The following is a 13275-nucleotide window of genomic DNA, read 5'->3' as shown; positions in this document are numbered from 1 at the left end:
GCTACCCTTAAGAGTGTGCTCTCGGGGCACCTGGGTGGCTCAGTCAGTTAAGCCTCTGCCTTCGGCTCAGGTCATGATCCCAGGGTCCTAATCAAGCCCAGCATTGGGCTCCATTCTCAGTAGGGAGCCTGCTTCTCCCTCTGCCCCTCCCCCTGCTCATGCTTTCTCTCTCTCTTCCCCGCTGCCCCCACCAAATAAATAATCTTAAAAAAAAAAAAAGATTTACTTATTCAGGGCCCCTTGTTGGCTCAGTCAGCTAGACATCTGCCTTCACCTCAGGTCATCATCCCTGGGTTCTGGGATCAAGCCTTATGTGAGGCTCTCTGCTTTGTGGGGAACCTGCTTCTCCCTCTGCCTCTGCCTGTCACTCTTCCTGCTCTACCTGAGTCTCCATTCTCTCACGAACTACTCTTCCATCAACTGAGTGCAATCTGGGTTCACTCTCCACCACTTACCTAAGCCCTAACTGAAGGAGATTTGTGTGAGGGTATGTGTAGTGCCTCATAGGGTGCCTGGCATAGGGTGAAGCTCAAAAGCAAACTTCTCTGGCCAGTCTCACCTTAGTCTGTAAACCATATGGGAGCTTTCCAGTTCTTCCTTGACTTGACTTGTCTATGTCAGTGATGCCTCCCCTTCTGAAATTTCCCTTATTTACTTCCAGATTTCTCCTCTCTCCTGGTGTTTGTCCTATCTCTAACTACCTCTTCTACCTCCTTTTAAGGATCCTACCCTCTCAATGCCTTAAGTTAGGACCATTTTTAGTCTTCAACTCTTGGTTTTATACTCTGATTGGGTGACTCTATTAACTTCCACAAAAGCTTTACCATTTCCATTCATTTGACAAATACATAATGGGTTCCTACTATATACCTGTTCTATAATCCTCCTCACTGGACCTCTCCATTGGAAGGAGACACACACACACACACACACACACACACACACACAGTTATTCTTCATTCTCTCCTTCCTGTTTAAGTAAACGACACCCATCCGCCAAGTCAGTCAAGTAAGAAAGTAGTAATAATGTTAAAATTGCTTTTTACCTACCCCACATCCAAAGAATCACCAGATCCTGTGGATTCCACCTTCTAAATTCTCTAGACTCTCTCCCAGTGTCTCCAGTCTCCTGGCTGGCTTCCATTCACACTTCATCCTTCCTCATCTGAATTACAGCAGCAGCCTCTTCACTGGCCTCTCATGTCCATTTTAGGTCCCTGTCAAGCCATTCTCCACACCGGCCTTTCTAAAACATGATCTAGTAACAGCATTTCTCGGTCTAAAAAAATTCAGTGGATCTCACTACCCCAGTATAAAATCCAAATCCATCAAAGTGTCAGTGATCTGGCTCTCACCAACCTGCCCCAATCACGTCTTGACACCCACTGTCCTACTTATACTCAGTGTCTGTGGTTTCCCCTGCCCTCCCGCGCCTCCTCGACTGTACACACTGGTACCTCCTCTCAGATCCTCTTCACCTCTTCCTTTCTGTCCAGGTAGGTTCTCATTTCCAGACTCAGATCAACTGTTATCTCCTCCAGAATATTTCTCTGTCCTTTTCCCTCACATCCACAGTGTGAAACAGGAGCTGCTTGCCAGGGAAACCTAAAGCACTCTGTACTTCCCTCTGCAATATAACTTACCATGCACTTGTAACTGACATTTACATAGCCATCTGCCCTATGTTTTAAGCTATATTGTAAGCTCACCAAGGCCAGGGGCCATTAAGATTCAGTATCAACAGTACCTATCATAGTCTCGAAAACATAGTAGGTATTCAATAAGCGTATGTCGATTCAATGTTGGTAGAGTAAAAGCACTACAAAGCCTTCCCTGGCCTAACCAGCTATGGTGCCAGAGAAGTCACAGTAACAGTACTAACTCAAAGCCCAGTGAATTCAGGCCCCATCTTTTCACATGACAGCCTGCAAATATACACACATACACACATCCACACACACAGGGCAAAGTGCTCCAGAAGGGCTGGCCTGTGATTCCTTCCACCTGCCAGAGCTCCCTGTTCCACCTGACCTCACCATGGTCTCCAGCAGTCACAGATGCCCCCTTTCTGGCACCTCCATGGGTGCCCTAATTCCTTGGGTGGTCCGTGGCAAAGAAGAAGAGGTGGAAGTAAACAGAGGAAGCCAACCTCCCTTCACTAAAGGTGCCCCCAAACAAAACAGTTTGTGCTATAATTTATGACATACCTGTGGGTGTAATCTTTTTATCACTAATCTGTGTCCCCCCCTGCTCTGCCTGGAGCCACAGGTAGACTAGTAGGGGTTGTTGTCTGAGAGAAATATGAGTATTGGACACAAGGCTGACTCGGTCACTTTTCCTTTCCAAAAATTACAGCATTCTTTACAGAGGAAGTTCATCTGCCCGGTTCCTCTCTACCTCTGCCCTGCCCCTGTAGGGCACTGGCTATGAATGATTCTCATATACACCCAAGAAGGACTCCAGTCCTCACTGTTCCATGCATCAGACACCATGCTGGCACTGGGGCCAGATGGTCAACCAGGCAGACATGCCATCCCAGAGGTGAGCACAGAGGTGAGAGGCAGGCTGCTGGAGCCATAAGGCCTGGGTTTACATGCTAGCCCAGCCATCCTCTAGCTTCTGTGACTTTCAGCCTAATATTTTAACCTCTGGGTGCCTCAGTTCCCCCACCTGTAAATGGGTGAAAATATAGTACCTATTGTATAAGGTGGTTATAAGGAACAAGCTAATTCATGCTCAACAGCACTGCGTGTCACATAACAAGTCCTCTATAAAAGTTATCTACTATTATTATAATCTAGTGGGAGATAAACAATAAAATAAAGAGATCAATGAGCAAAATAATTATGAGTCATGGAAAGTGCTAGGAAGGGAAGGAGCCAGCCACACAAATAGCTGGGAGTATAAAATTCCTGGCAGGGAGAGTCCCTGAGATGGAAAGGAGTTTGGTGAATCTTACCACTTGAAAGAGGGTTCGTGAGCTGAGCAGAGTGAGCCAGGCCCCGAACAACACAGGAAGAGGAGAGGGAAAATCAGATTCGTGAGGCTGATGGGCTGCGGCAGAAAATTTCAATTTCATTCTGTGTTAAATGGAAAGCCATTGGAGGGCTTTAAACGTTATCTAATCTACATGTTTTAAGATTACTCTGACTAATGGACTGAAGGGTAAGCAAGAGGAGAAACAGGAAGATAATTAGGAGGTGATGGCCGGCGTCCAGGATAGAGACAGCAGTGGCTGGCACGAGGGGATGGCGGTGGAATACAAGGAATCAATGGGCTAGGGAGTTATCTGTGGAGAAAATCCAGTGGACTCTGCGACAGGGCAGAGCTGGCTGAAGCATTAAAGGTTAAGAGAAGGTGAATTATCTCCCTAATGTAACCTGAAAGAGAGAGAGGCCTTTATTTGTAAACATGGCTTTGGTTTTCCCTGGGAGACACACAATCACTATTGCCCACAGCACAAAGCAGTGATTTCCTGGGAGCCTACAGAGGCTAGAGCTCTGGGCTTGGTAGAAATGACTTCCTTCCAGGATAGGGGCACAGATAACTTCTTTTTTCTGTGATACATGTACCTGAAACCACTGTTTTTTAAGTCATCAAACTTATATTGATAGATCCTCTAAATAATAAAACTGCATACAAAATACGTATTAACTATAATAATCATGAAAGAATTAACTGACATGTTTTAGGTCACTTCGAAAATAGTAGATTCATATTTGATAGGTTATGTGTGTTTTGTGGTACTCTGTGCGCCCTTCTATTGTAAATATATAGAGTATATTTATGAATATCTTATAGAAATTATAATCTAATTTTGTTTTAAATGATTAGATTGATTTTATACTATTTTCCTTTGTAAATATTGATGACCATATGCATGGCTGTTTTATATGCTACACTTTTAGTCAAGAATTGTAGCCCTGAAAAGGGAAATGAAATTTCTTTCATGACAGTTTTTAGAAACCCATTCTAGCAAAAGTGGGGTCTGCTTATGAGCTCTGTTTACTTTTCCTGGGGTGAGAGTCACACAGCAGAGGTTTTAGAGTCATTGTTTAGTATCCTCTTTCCTCTGCTCCCAAATAATCGAAGCTTTCTCTCTCATAATAATATCTCTTGTCACTAAAAATGTAGGGTCCCTCTAAAAACAATATGACAAAAACATGACAAGTGCAAGAAAAATAATCAAATCAAATCAGCATTTATTTATCAAATAACTAATACTTGAACTCCTTTCTCTATATATTCCACTTCCAAACTTCATTATTTTATCCAACTAAAAGTAAAGTACATACGGGTTGGGCCACCTAAGGAAGTAAACAGGTACTTAAATAGACTGGGGAAAAGGTATAGTCAGAGGAAAATAAGAGAAACCACCCAAATTTAGGAGCTACTGGCTCCTTGTGCACTTCTCTCAGATGGCTTTCTATAAAAGAGAGAGAGAGAGAGAGGTTTTATTTATTTATCTGAGAGAGAAAGAGAACATCAGCAGAGATGGAGGGGCAGACGGGCAGAGGGAGAGGGACAAGCAGACTTCCCATTGAGCGGGGAGCCAGATGTGGGGCTCAATTCCAGGACACCAAGATCATGACCTGAGCAGAAGGCAGATGCTTAACTGACTGAAACATCCAGGCGCCCCTCTAGACCACTTTCAAGATAAAAACTCAAGAGAACTGGGGCACCTGGCTGGTTCAGTCAGTGGAGCGTTTGACTCTTAATCTTAGGGTTGTGAGTTCAAGCCCCATGATGGGTATGAAGCCTACCTAAAAAAAACAAGCCAACCAACAAAAAACAAACTCAAGAGAATTAACATTTGTTGCATATATAAACTTAGGGAAGACTAGGCTAATGTGAAAGCAAATGGCCTTCTTAGGAAAGTCATGTTTCTTACTAACCATAGTACAGGCAAATTCAGCACATGGGTAGGATAACACGATGAAGAGAATAAGCAGAGCCAGCACTAGGAGATTAGGACAGAGTGTGTGAGAAGTCAAGTCAATTTCCGTTTATTCAATTAATGCATGGATGAAGACCAGCAGATGGGAAGCCAGCCAAAGGACTCAAGGTTAAAATGTATACATTGAGTTGAACATTATGCAGACAATAATTCACAAGTTTTGGGCTGTTTCAAAATGTCTGAACTAGAAGTTTCTCAAATCCATTGCTAAACTAGGAATTCTATATAATAAGCTCATAAACATATAAGTGGGAGTCTGAAGTGAAGGGATGAAGGGAGACTGCATGCCTCCAAAATTGTCATCCTTCATGTTAATGTGAGAGGATGATCTGCTTCTTAACTACCTTGATGTTAAGGATGTTTCACCCATTTGGTCAGTATCCAAGATGGCATGCTCAACTGATTGTCTAAGACTAACTCCTAGGGCCCAGCCAAAGTGCAGGGAAATTATCAAATTTAAAGGAGAGCAAATTCAAAATGGCTATTTTAAAATGGGGCACGTCATTTTTGAAGGCTAAGGGGAAAAAACCAGAGAAGGAAAGTAGGAATACAGAGGGTTATGCTGCTATTAGAAATTTCAACAAAATAAGAGAATATCCACACCCCCCAAAAAATTGAAGAAAGACCCAACTGGTCTCCCTGCTTTTGTCCCTGTGCTCCCACAATCTACTTTCAACACAGAATCCAGGTAATTCTATTAAACACAAATCAGATCATGCCCCTTGTCTCTTCTAAACCTTCCAATGACTTCTGACATCATTCAGAGTAATTGCCAAATCTTGTAGGGCCCCAAGCTATTTAAATGGTGAGGACCAGAACAGAAGCCTCCACAAGACATCTCTTCCTTTTTTGGCTCCCCAGTATCTACACAGCCTTCCCAGCTAGGGGAAATCCTTTGCACGGTATAGTTCTCAGAGGAGGTAGGGCCTACGGCAGGGAAAGAGGGACTGTTCCCTGTCCCCAGTCTCTAACCAGCAGAACAATCACATGACCCAGGCTAGGCCATTCTGGTCTGAATTTTTTTATTATGGAAATGATCTGCAATGATGGAATCAAGGATGCAGTGGCTGTCACATTATATATGGTGGCAGCATCCCCACCAACGGCAAGCTGTCCATCTTCAGGGGTGCCATAGTAGCAACCCAACCAGACTGCTCTTGCTTGTAACCCTGGTGCATTCCTGCCTGCTGAGCTTTCTTTGGCTCCTACCCATTTTCTGAGGCTGGTTCTATGACCTCTTCTCTGATTCTGAGAGTTGCTATGACCTTCTAATAAATTCCTTTTCTGCTTAAATTAGCCAGAGTTGTTTTCTGTGGTTTAAACCTAAGACTCAAGACAGGTAAAATGAGCTTTGTTGCACATCGATGAATCTTTGAATACAGAAGAGAAAGGCTAAAGTCTAGTAGGGCGTGCTGAGAGCCAGCTGGCTCTGAATAAAGTAGAAAGAATTGAGTTTCCTGGGGCACCCAAGGAAAGGTGGCCTGGGATGTAATCTTGAAGGAGAGAGCGGTCTGAGTACTAAGACTGAGGAACCCATGAAAGGAAGATATCAGGAAAAAAATTGAAAAAATTTTTGTTCCAATGACCAACAAGAGGAAAAGCAAAGGAAAGTGAAATGGTAAAAGCTTAATTGAAACAGCCTTACTCCTGAGGCTCCTGGGTGGCTCAGTCACTTAAGCTTCTCAGGGTCCTGGGATGGAGTTTCACTTCGGGCTCCCTGCTCAGTTGGGAGCCTGCTTCTCCCTCTCCCTCTCCTTGGCCCCCACCATGTCAAATAAATAAAATCTTTTTTAAAATAATAAATAAAAATAAATAAACAGGCTCACTCTTTAAAATCCCACCTCCTACCCTGTACCTTATGTGCCCATAGTTCCTTTTCTTACTAGAACTGCTCAGTGAAAGTCAACAGCTCCAAAGCTTTGGGTGAGGTGTCATTTGCTATAGCTGAACTAAAAAAAATTAAAAATTAAAAAAAAATCTCTTTTTAATCACTACCTAGGTAAATCTGACTTAAGGGGCAAAAAATGCAGCAGAATATGGGGCATGTATTCTGCTTCTACAGGACTATCGATGGGCTTTGTCATTTGGTTGAGTAATTGATGTATTTTATTGCTTGCTAGCCATTATTCAGAGATCAATTTCCTGAAACATGAAACTTTGGAATGGTCAACAAAGAATGCTGCATTTATGAGGTGAGTACTGACAGAAACTGTGTAAGCCCCTGTATTACTCAAGTCTCGTGCCCCGCATTCCTCTCTGACCTGGTCTTTTCCTGGTCTTTTCTCCATGTCCCTGCTTCCTTCCGTCTGTGTGTGTCTGTCTACCTCTGCCTGGCTCTGCCTTGTCAATTCACCTCCTGTTCAAAAAGGGTCTATCTCACAAATAGCAAGATAACATAGATTCAATGCAAATCAGAAAGGAAAAGAAAAAGGAAAGAAAGACACAAACTCGGGTCGGAAATGTAAAGCATACCAAAATGTGTACTAGGAAGGCCTACCCACCAGCACCAATGGTGCCATCAATTTTATCCGCACTCTCCAGCAGTCACTTCAAAGATGGAAATACAATTGGTGTCCGTAAGATAAAATTATGCCAACTGCTCTGGCTTCCTAAATCTGCATAGTAACATAATTTACGAAAATGATGCATCACAATGACACAATTTGTCAGAAAATCCCTCTGCCTCACAAATGGCCCTGCCACACTTAATAAGCAGAAATAACTGGCAGAGAGTTCACTCACCTTCCTTGGCTGCAAGAGCCGGGTTCCCAGTGTGCTTGATGGAAGTATTGCTTCACACAGCAGGTAATAAATTTGCAGAATTCATTACCCCCAGGAGGAGGTGCAGGCAGGAAATAGAAATGGATTTTAAAAGAATTGGTCAAATTTATAAGTGGTGAAGCCATCAATGGCTCTTATTTTGTTTGCATTTAATAATATTTTATCCTGTGATCAACCCCACCCCTTACCTGCTATCCTAAAGTGCATCCTTACAGCTCCTTGCCTTTCTCTCCAGTGAGATTTCTGATGCTATACATAATATTTGATATATATTGATCTATATACAGAAATACTCTATGTTTACTCTTGGTTGGTAGAAATATATTTCAGATTTCAGTAATGTTGCTCAAATGTAGATGTTTTAATAGTCTTCACATTTTCAGCATATTTTGTAACACTACACAACACATAACTAAATTAATAATTATAACACTGTAGTCCCAATGAATACCCTGCTTTAGAACAAATTAATTATGCTTTGACAACCCAGCAACTGAAGTAAACCTGGCCTCAGGAACATTTTGGAAACTTTCTGATTGGTCAAGGCCCAAAAGGGAGTGAGGAAGGTAATTAGAGTTGGATTAAGCTGGACTGACACCCGCAGCCGTGGGTGCCTCTCTATTCTATGATCCAGCCGGCCTGAAAGAGGGGACATATGTGGCCAGTCTTGGCAGGTAACCAGCACAGCTCTGCTCTTACCACTCCAGGGATCACCCATCAATGTGCAGTGTGGCACTTATGGGAACCAGCACTCTTCAGCCAGACCTGGACATCGGATATCGGTTCCAAAGTCTCTGAGCAGAACGATGGGAGAAAGGATTCTGCTGTATTTCAGGTCACTTTCTTCTCTTCAATTTGGGATTAAATGAAACCGTATTCAGCCAGCACTGTGTCCTGTGTAAATAATGCTATGAATGCTATAGTGAGCACTATCATGAGGTGGCCATGATTGCCTCTGCACAGGAGAAAACACTAAGGTTCAGAGAGGTGAAGAAAAGTCACTAAAGCTACATAACTATGACATAGTAGACTGGCTTTTATTTTGGTACACTGGCTTTTAAACACACAAAAATTTGACTCCAAATCTCATGCTCTCAGCCCAGTATATGTATTACTTGTTTGGCTTTGCCATCCTCAGTGTGTGTGGACTTTGTAGTCAGACAGACAGAGATGTAAACAAGTCAATGACTAGCACACACAAGCAATGACTCTAGACAACTGAACTCGTTTTGCTGGGTCTGGCTTCCTCATCTGTGAGGATTGAAAGAGATTTTTTATATACATATATGCATATATACTCACATATATGTGTGTATACACACACACACACACACATACATACATATAAAGCAGGTAACACATGGTGCTTTGTAACATGGTAGACGTTTAACAGATGGTAGTTTTTATCCTGAATTTGTAAGTCCCTAAAACAAATTCTGAGAACAGGGTTTGGATGCGGGATTTTATTTCAGAGGTGATCCTCATAAGTACAAATAAGGAGGTGGGCAAAGCAAGACAGGGAAAAGAGAGGGTCAATAAAGGATGGATTAGTGGCTCAAGCCCATCTAGACTATCTGAGAAGGGTGCCTGGTGGCTCAGTTGGTTAAGCCCCTGCCTTTGGCTCAGGTCATGATCCCAACATCTTGGCATCAAGCCCCACATCAGGCTCCCTGCTCAGCAGAGAATCTGCTTCTCCCTCTGCGTCCCCCCCAACTCATTCTCATTACCTTTCTCTCAAATAAATAAAATCTTTCTTTTAAAAAACATAGATTGTCTCAGAAAATGTGTGAAAGCCACCTTAGAATCATTCCATTAAAGCTGCAGTTCTCAGACTTGAGGACACAGAAAAATCTCCTGGAGGGCTTGTTAACACAGATTGCTGAGCTCCATTCTCAGAGTTTCCCATTGAGTAGGTTTGGGATGGGGTCCAAGAACTTGTATTTCTAACAAGTTCCTAGATGATACTGATATTGCTAGTCCAGGAGATACACTTTGAGAACCACTGCACTAAAAGATGGGATGCGAGGGCAGGGGGGCATCAAGCCACTGACTTGTCCGCTATTGATTAAGATGCCCCGAAACTATCACACACATATTTCCAGGTTGACCTACAGAGGTGAAGCAAATTTAAATAGCACCGAAGCAAGTTTTCAGGCACAGCAAAATAGAAACAGGTGCTGCAAGTAAGAAGCCGCTGCATCCCACAGCAGCTGATGAACCCAGGTAAGCTGAGGGCTTGGGGCAGGGCACCAATGGTGTCTGCTATACTTTCTCTTCATTACTGTTCCTGTGTTTGTGGCCAATATTAGTCTCTAAACCAAAAGGCTATAGTCTCAAGGTCATTGGTAGAAAATTGTCTGAATCCAGTGGCTATAAAGGTGGAAAACTCCCTCACCCTGAGGCCGATGGCAGCCATCAAGGACTCTTCCAGGTCAGTAATTTCTTCATCAAATCAAAGAAATGAGGAGGAGAGGAGTGAAATAAGGCCAGAGAAATTACCAGTGAGTGACTGTAATGACCAGGAGACCCACTGTGACCCAACACAAACTTCTGACCCCACTGAGGCACATCCAGGCTACAAAGAGGACACATTTTATATGCAAATCATGCAGAGCTCAGTGCTCTCCCACATGCTCTTTGTGCCCTGTGGAGAAAATGGTTAACTCTGGTGATAAAATGGGACTGCTCCATTATTCTGTTCTGCATGTACATTTAATTGTCAACATTGCAATAGCTTTAACTGCAAATAAGCACAAACTCATTGCCCATCAATTGTTTGATGGGAGGAAAACAGGCAATTTGGAGATGATACTGAGATGAGAAACATCATTATTATCTTTTCGTATGAGGTTTTGTTTTCATTCTTCACTTTCCTTGCCCTCTCCTCAGTGATTATATTTTTCACAAACTCAACATCAAAATACTACAGCCAATACAAAATATTCCAGCATTCATCTCAGTCCTAGGGTTTCATTTACTAATTTCAGATATCTCTAGTAGCATTTTTTTCCCCAAAACATTTTCTATCTTTTAATCCATTCATCCTCATAACAGTGCCTTGAGCTTAGGATGCTGGAGTACTAGTTGCAAATGAGGAAATTAAGGCACAGAATAGCAAACTGACTTGTCCAGAAACTGACTGGCAGTGATAGAACTGATTCACATTAAGTTGCAGTGTGTTGCATTTTTGTTCATACTGTTAGAAAATCTTTGGATATATTAATCAATGAGTATAGAGAATTCCTAACATAGTCCCTCTTCCCTTTATTCAAGCTGGTAGCAGAGCTCTGCTCAACAGCCCAATGAAGGTATGTGGTTCAAAAAATACATTATCCTTGGAGAATTCCACAAGTTCCCAGAAGAAGTAGGAAGGAAAGTAGAAGAGCAGAGACAAGGTGTCAGAAATAAGTAGCAGAAATATAAAAGAATAAAACAACAACCCTCCCCCCCCAAAAAAAACATGGAGGGAGACTCTCCCCAGACTAGAAAAGGACTCCCTAAAATTCAAGACAACTGAAAGAGAGAGCTGTGTGCTAATGCAGCACGGATCCAGACTTCCACCTCCTGGCATTATAGCCAAGGTGGAAGCAACATGCTAAGAAGTGCTGTGGTTGCAGGATGCCCTATGGACTCACAAAGCTTTTCACAGTCCCAGCATATTCAGGAAGCAACAGTGTCCCAACACTTGAAAGAATCATGAGGACAAAGGCATAGCGTATCTCGGCTTAGAGACAGATGGCCCGTCAGCAAGATCTCCTTAGGTCCCACAGATCCCTTAGGTCCCAAGATATCTTAGGTCCCAAACATGGCACTGGGTAATACCTGAAACAATGAACCAAATCCATGAAGCAGAGGCCAGGGTTAGGGGGCAGTATAAAGGGAGAAACCTCAGAATGGCTGAGTATTAATTGTCTAGCAGGGGAAGAGTGACTGAATTACACGATAGAAAGTAAATGATATTTCACACACCTGGAGTTTGGGGATAAGCTTCAAATCTGTTATGGTGTCTGCTATTGCTTTGGTACCATCAACATTCTTGAACCAAGGACAATCTTAGGGAAAAGAAGTAAAAGGGCACCAGGGTGGCTCAGTTAAGCATCCAACTCTTGATTTAGGCTCAGGTTATGATCTCAGGGTTGTGAGATCAAGCCCTGCATTGGGTTCCATGCTGAGCATGGAGCCTGCTTAAGATCCTCTCTCCCTCTCCCTCTGCCTCTGCCTCTCCCCCTTGCCCCGCCACCTGCATGCATGCTCTCTCTCTAAAAAAAAGGAAGTGAAGATTTCTCTGACTCTTCCATCCCAAAATGCTGATGCCCCTTACAGGTCTTTTCTCTGCTGCCTTCTTGTTCCATGGCTGCATCCTCCTGGATGCTTGCTCACTACCACCTTCCACTCCATCATCAAGACACCATCATGAAACATGAAACCAACTAGATTATCTCATAACTATTCTCGGTCTTCTCCCCACCCATGCTCTAGGAGCTGTAACACACAAACTTCCATTAATGTAACTTCCATCAGAAGCATCTGATCACTCTGCAGAAATTCTCAGATTAGGATGCAGGAATGGAGAAAAGCAGGGATCAAAATAGAGAGGAATAGTGGTGAGGTATGAGCTACTAAACCCATCCAAAAGGGACATGGGTTTGAACACTACCACCCCAGCAAAGTACAGAAAGAGCATCTTCAAACTCTAGACATGGCCACTGGGGTACTGTAGACATAGAAGCTAGGCAGGACAAAAGGTTCAGAACCACTGCATTATGCTAAGTCATAAAGATCTGGAACCATGGTAAGGCAGGAAAACAGAGTAGATCCCAACTCTACCATTTACATCCGTGTGACTTTGGATGAGATTCAAATAACTGAGAGCACAGATAACTGTGCTCTCACAAAGTAATATTCACCTTAGCACAGGAGCATCCCATCATCATCCTCACTTCTCCTACTACTACTCGCAGCTAGGACTTGCCGATAGTCTCTCACACAACAAATCTTACTGTAAGTGCCTCTAAGCTGCGCACAGTCTGTAGCACCATTTTGATCACTAGGATCTATGGCTCAGAGAGCTTAAATGGCTTGCCCCACAAGAATGTCCACTGCAGACCCAGAGAGCAAACCCTGTAGTGTGAAGTAGAGCTCTGAAACACACTGCTATACTGCATAGACAGGTGTGTGGATTGTAGGAGATAGTCCAGGACTGTGTTCCATATACTAGAAAACCATGCAAAGGGGATATAATCATGGGAAAACCAAGTTCCTTCCAAATCCACGGAGTACTAGTACCATCAACATTCTTGGTTGCAATTATGTAACCTATCCCTGCAAACCCAAGCAGAAAGATAATTTACCCAAACGATGCTGAGTGACTAAGAGTCATAGAAGGACTGACAAGATGAGGGTGAACACTTAAGGGCAGGGAGCTATAGTGAGGACCCTGAGATTAGAACAATCCACTCAAGACCCACCACCAACACTTCTTGGCCCCAGCCATTGACCAGGGCTCATCAAGCTTTGCCAGCCCAGACACTCCCTGC

The 13275-nt window shown here is 43.2% G+C and overlaps 1 long non-coding RNA gene across 1 annotated transcript in view; it reads right to left on the bottom strand.

Annotated features, from left to right (window-relative positions):
* The window catches only part of LOC116591026, a 121688-nt gene extending 113108 nt beyond the window's left edge, over positions 1 to 8580 (bottom strand). Inside the window, exons 1-2 of the long non-coding RNA XR_004285807.1 lie at positions 8438 to 8580; positions 7700 to 7749 (exon numbers count right to left, since the gene is read on the bottom strand). This is a non-coding gene — a long non-coding RNA (uncharacterized LOC116591026). The remainder of the gene's footprint in view (positions 1 to 7699; positions 7750 to 8437) is intronic.
* Between the last annotated feature and the right edge of the window lie 4695 nt (positions 8581 to 13275).

This window comes from Mustela erminea, chromosome 5 (genome assembly GCF_009829155.1).
Source record: "Mustela erminea isolate mMusErm1 chromosome 5, mMusErm1.Pri, whole genome shotgun sequence".
NCBI classification, from domain to species: Eukaryota; Metazoa; Chordata; class Mammalia; order Carnivora; family Mustelidae; genus Mustela; species Mustela erminea.
The sequence above is the reverse complement of the archived record's forward strand: the minus strand, read 5'-3'. Positions and strand labels throughout refer to the sequence as shown.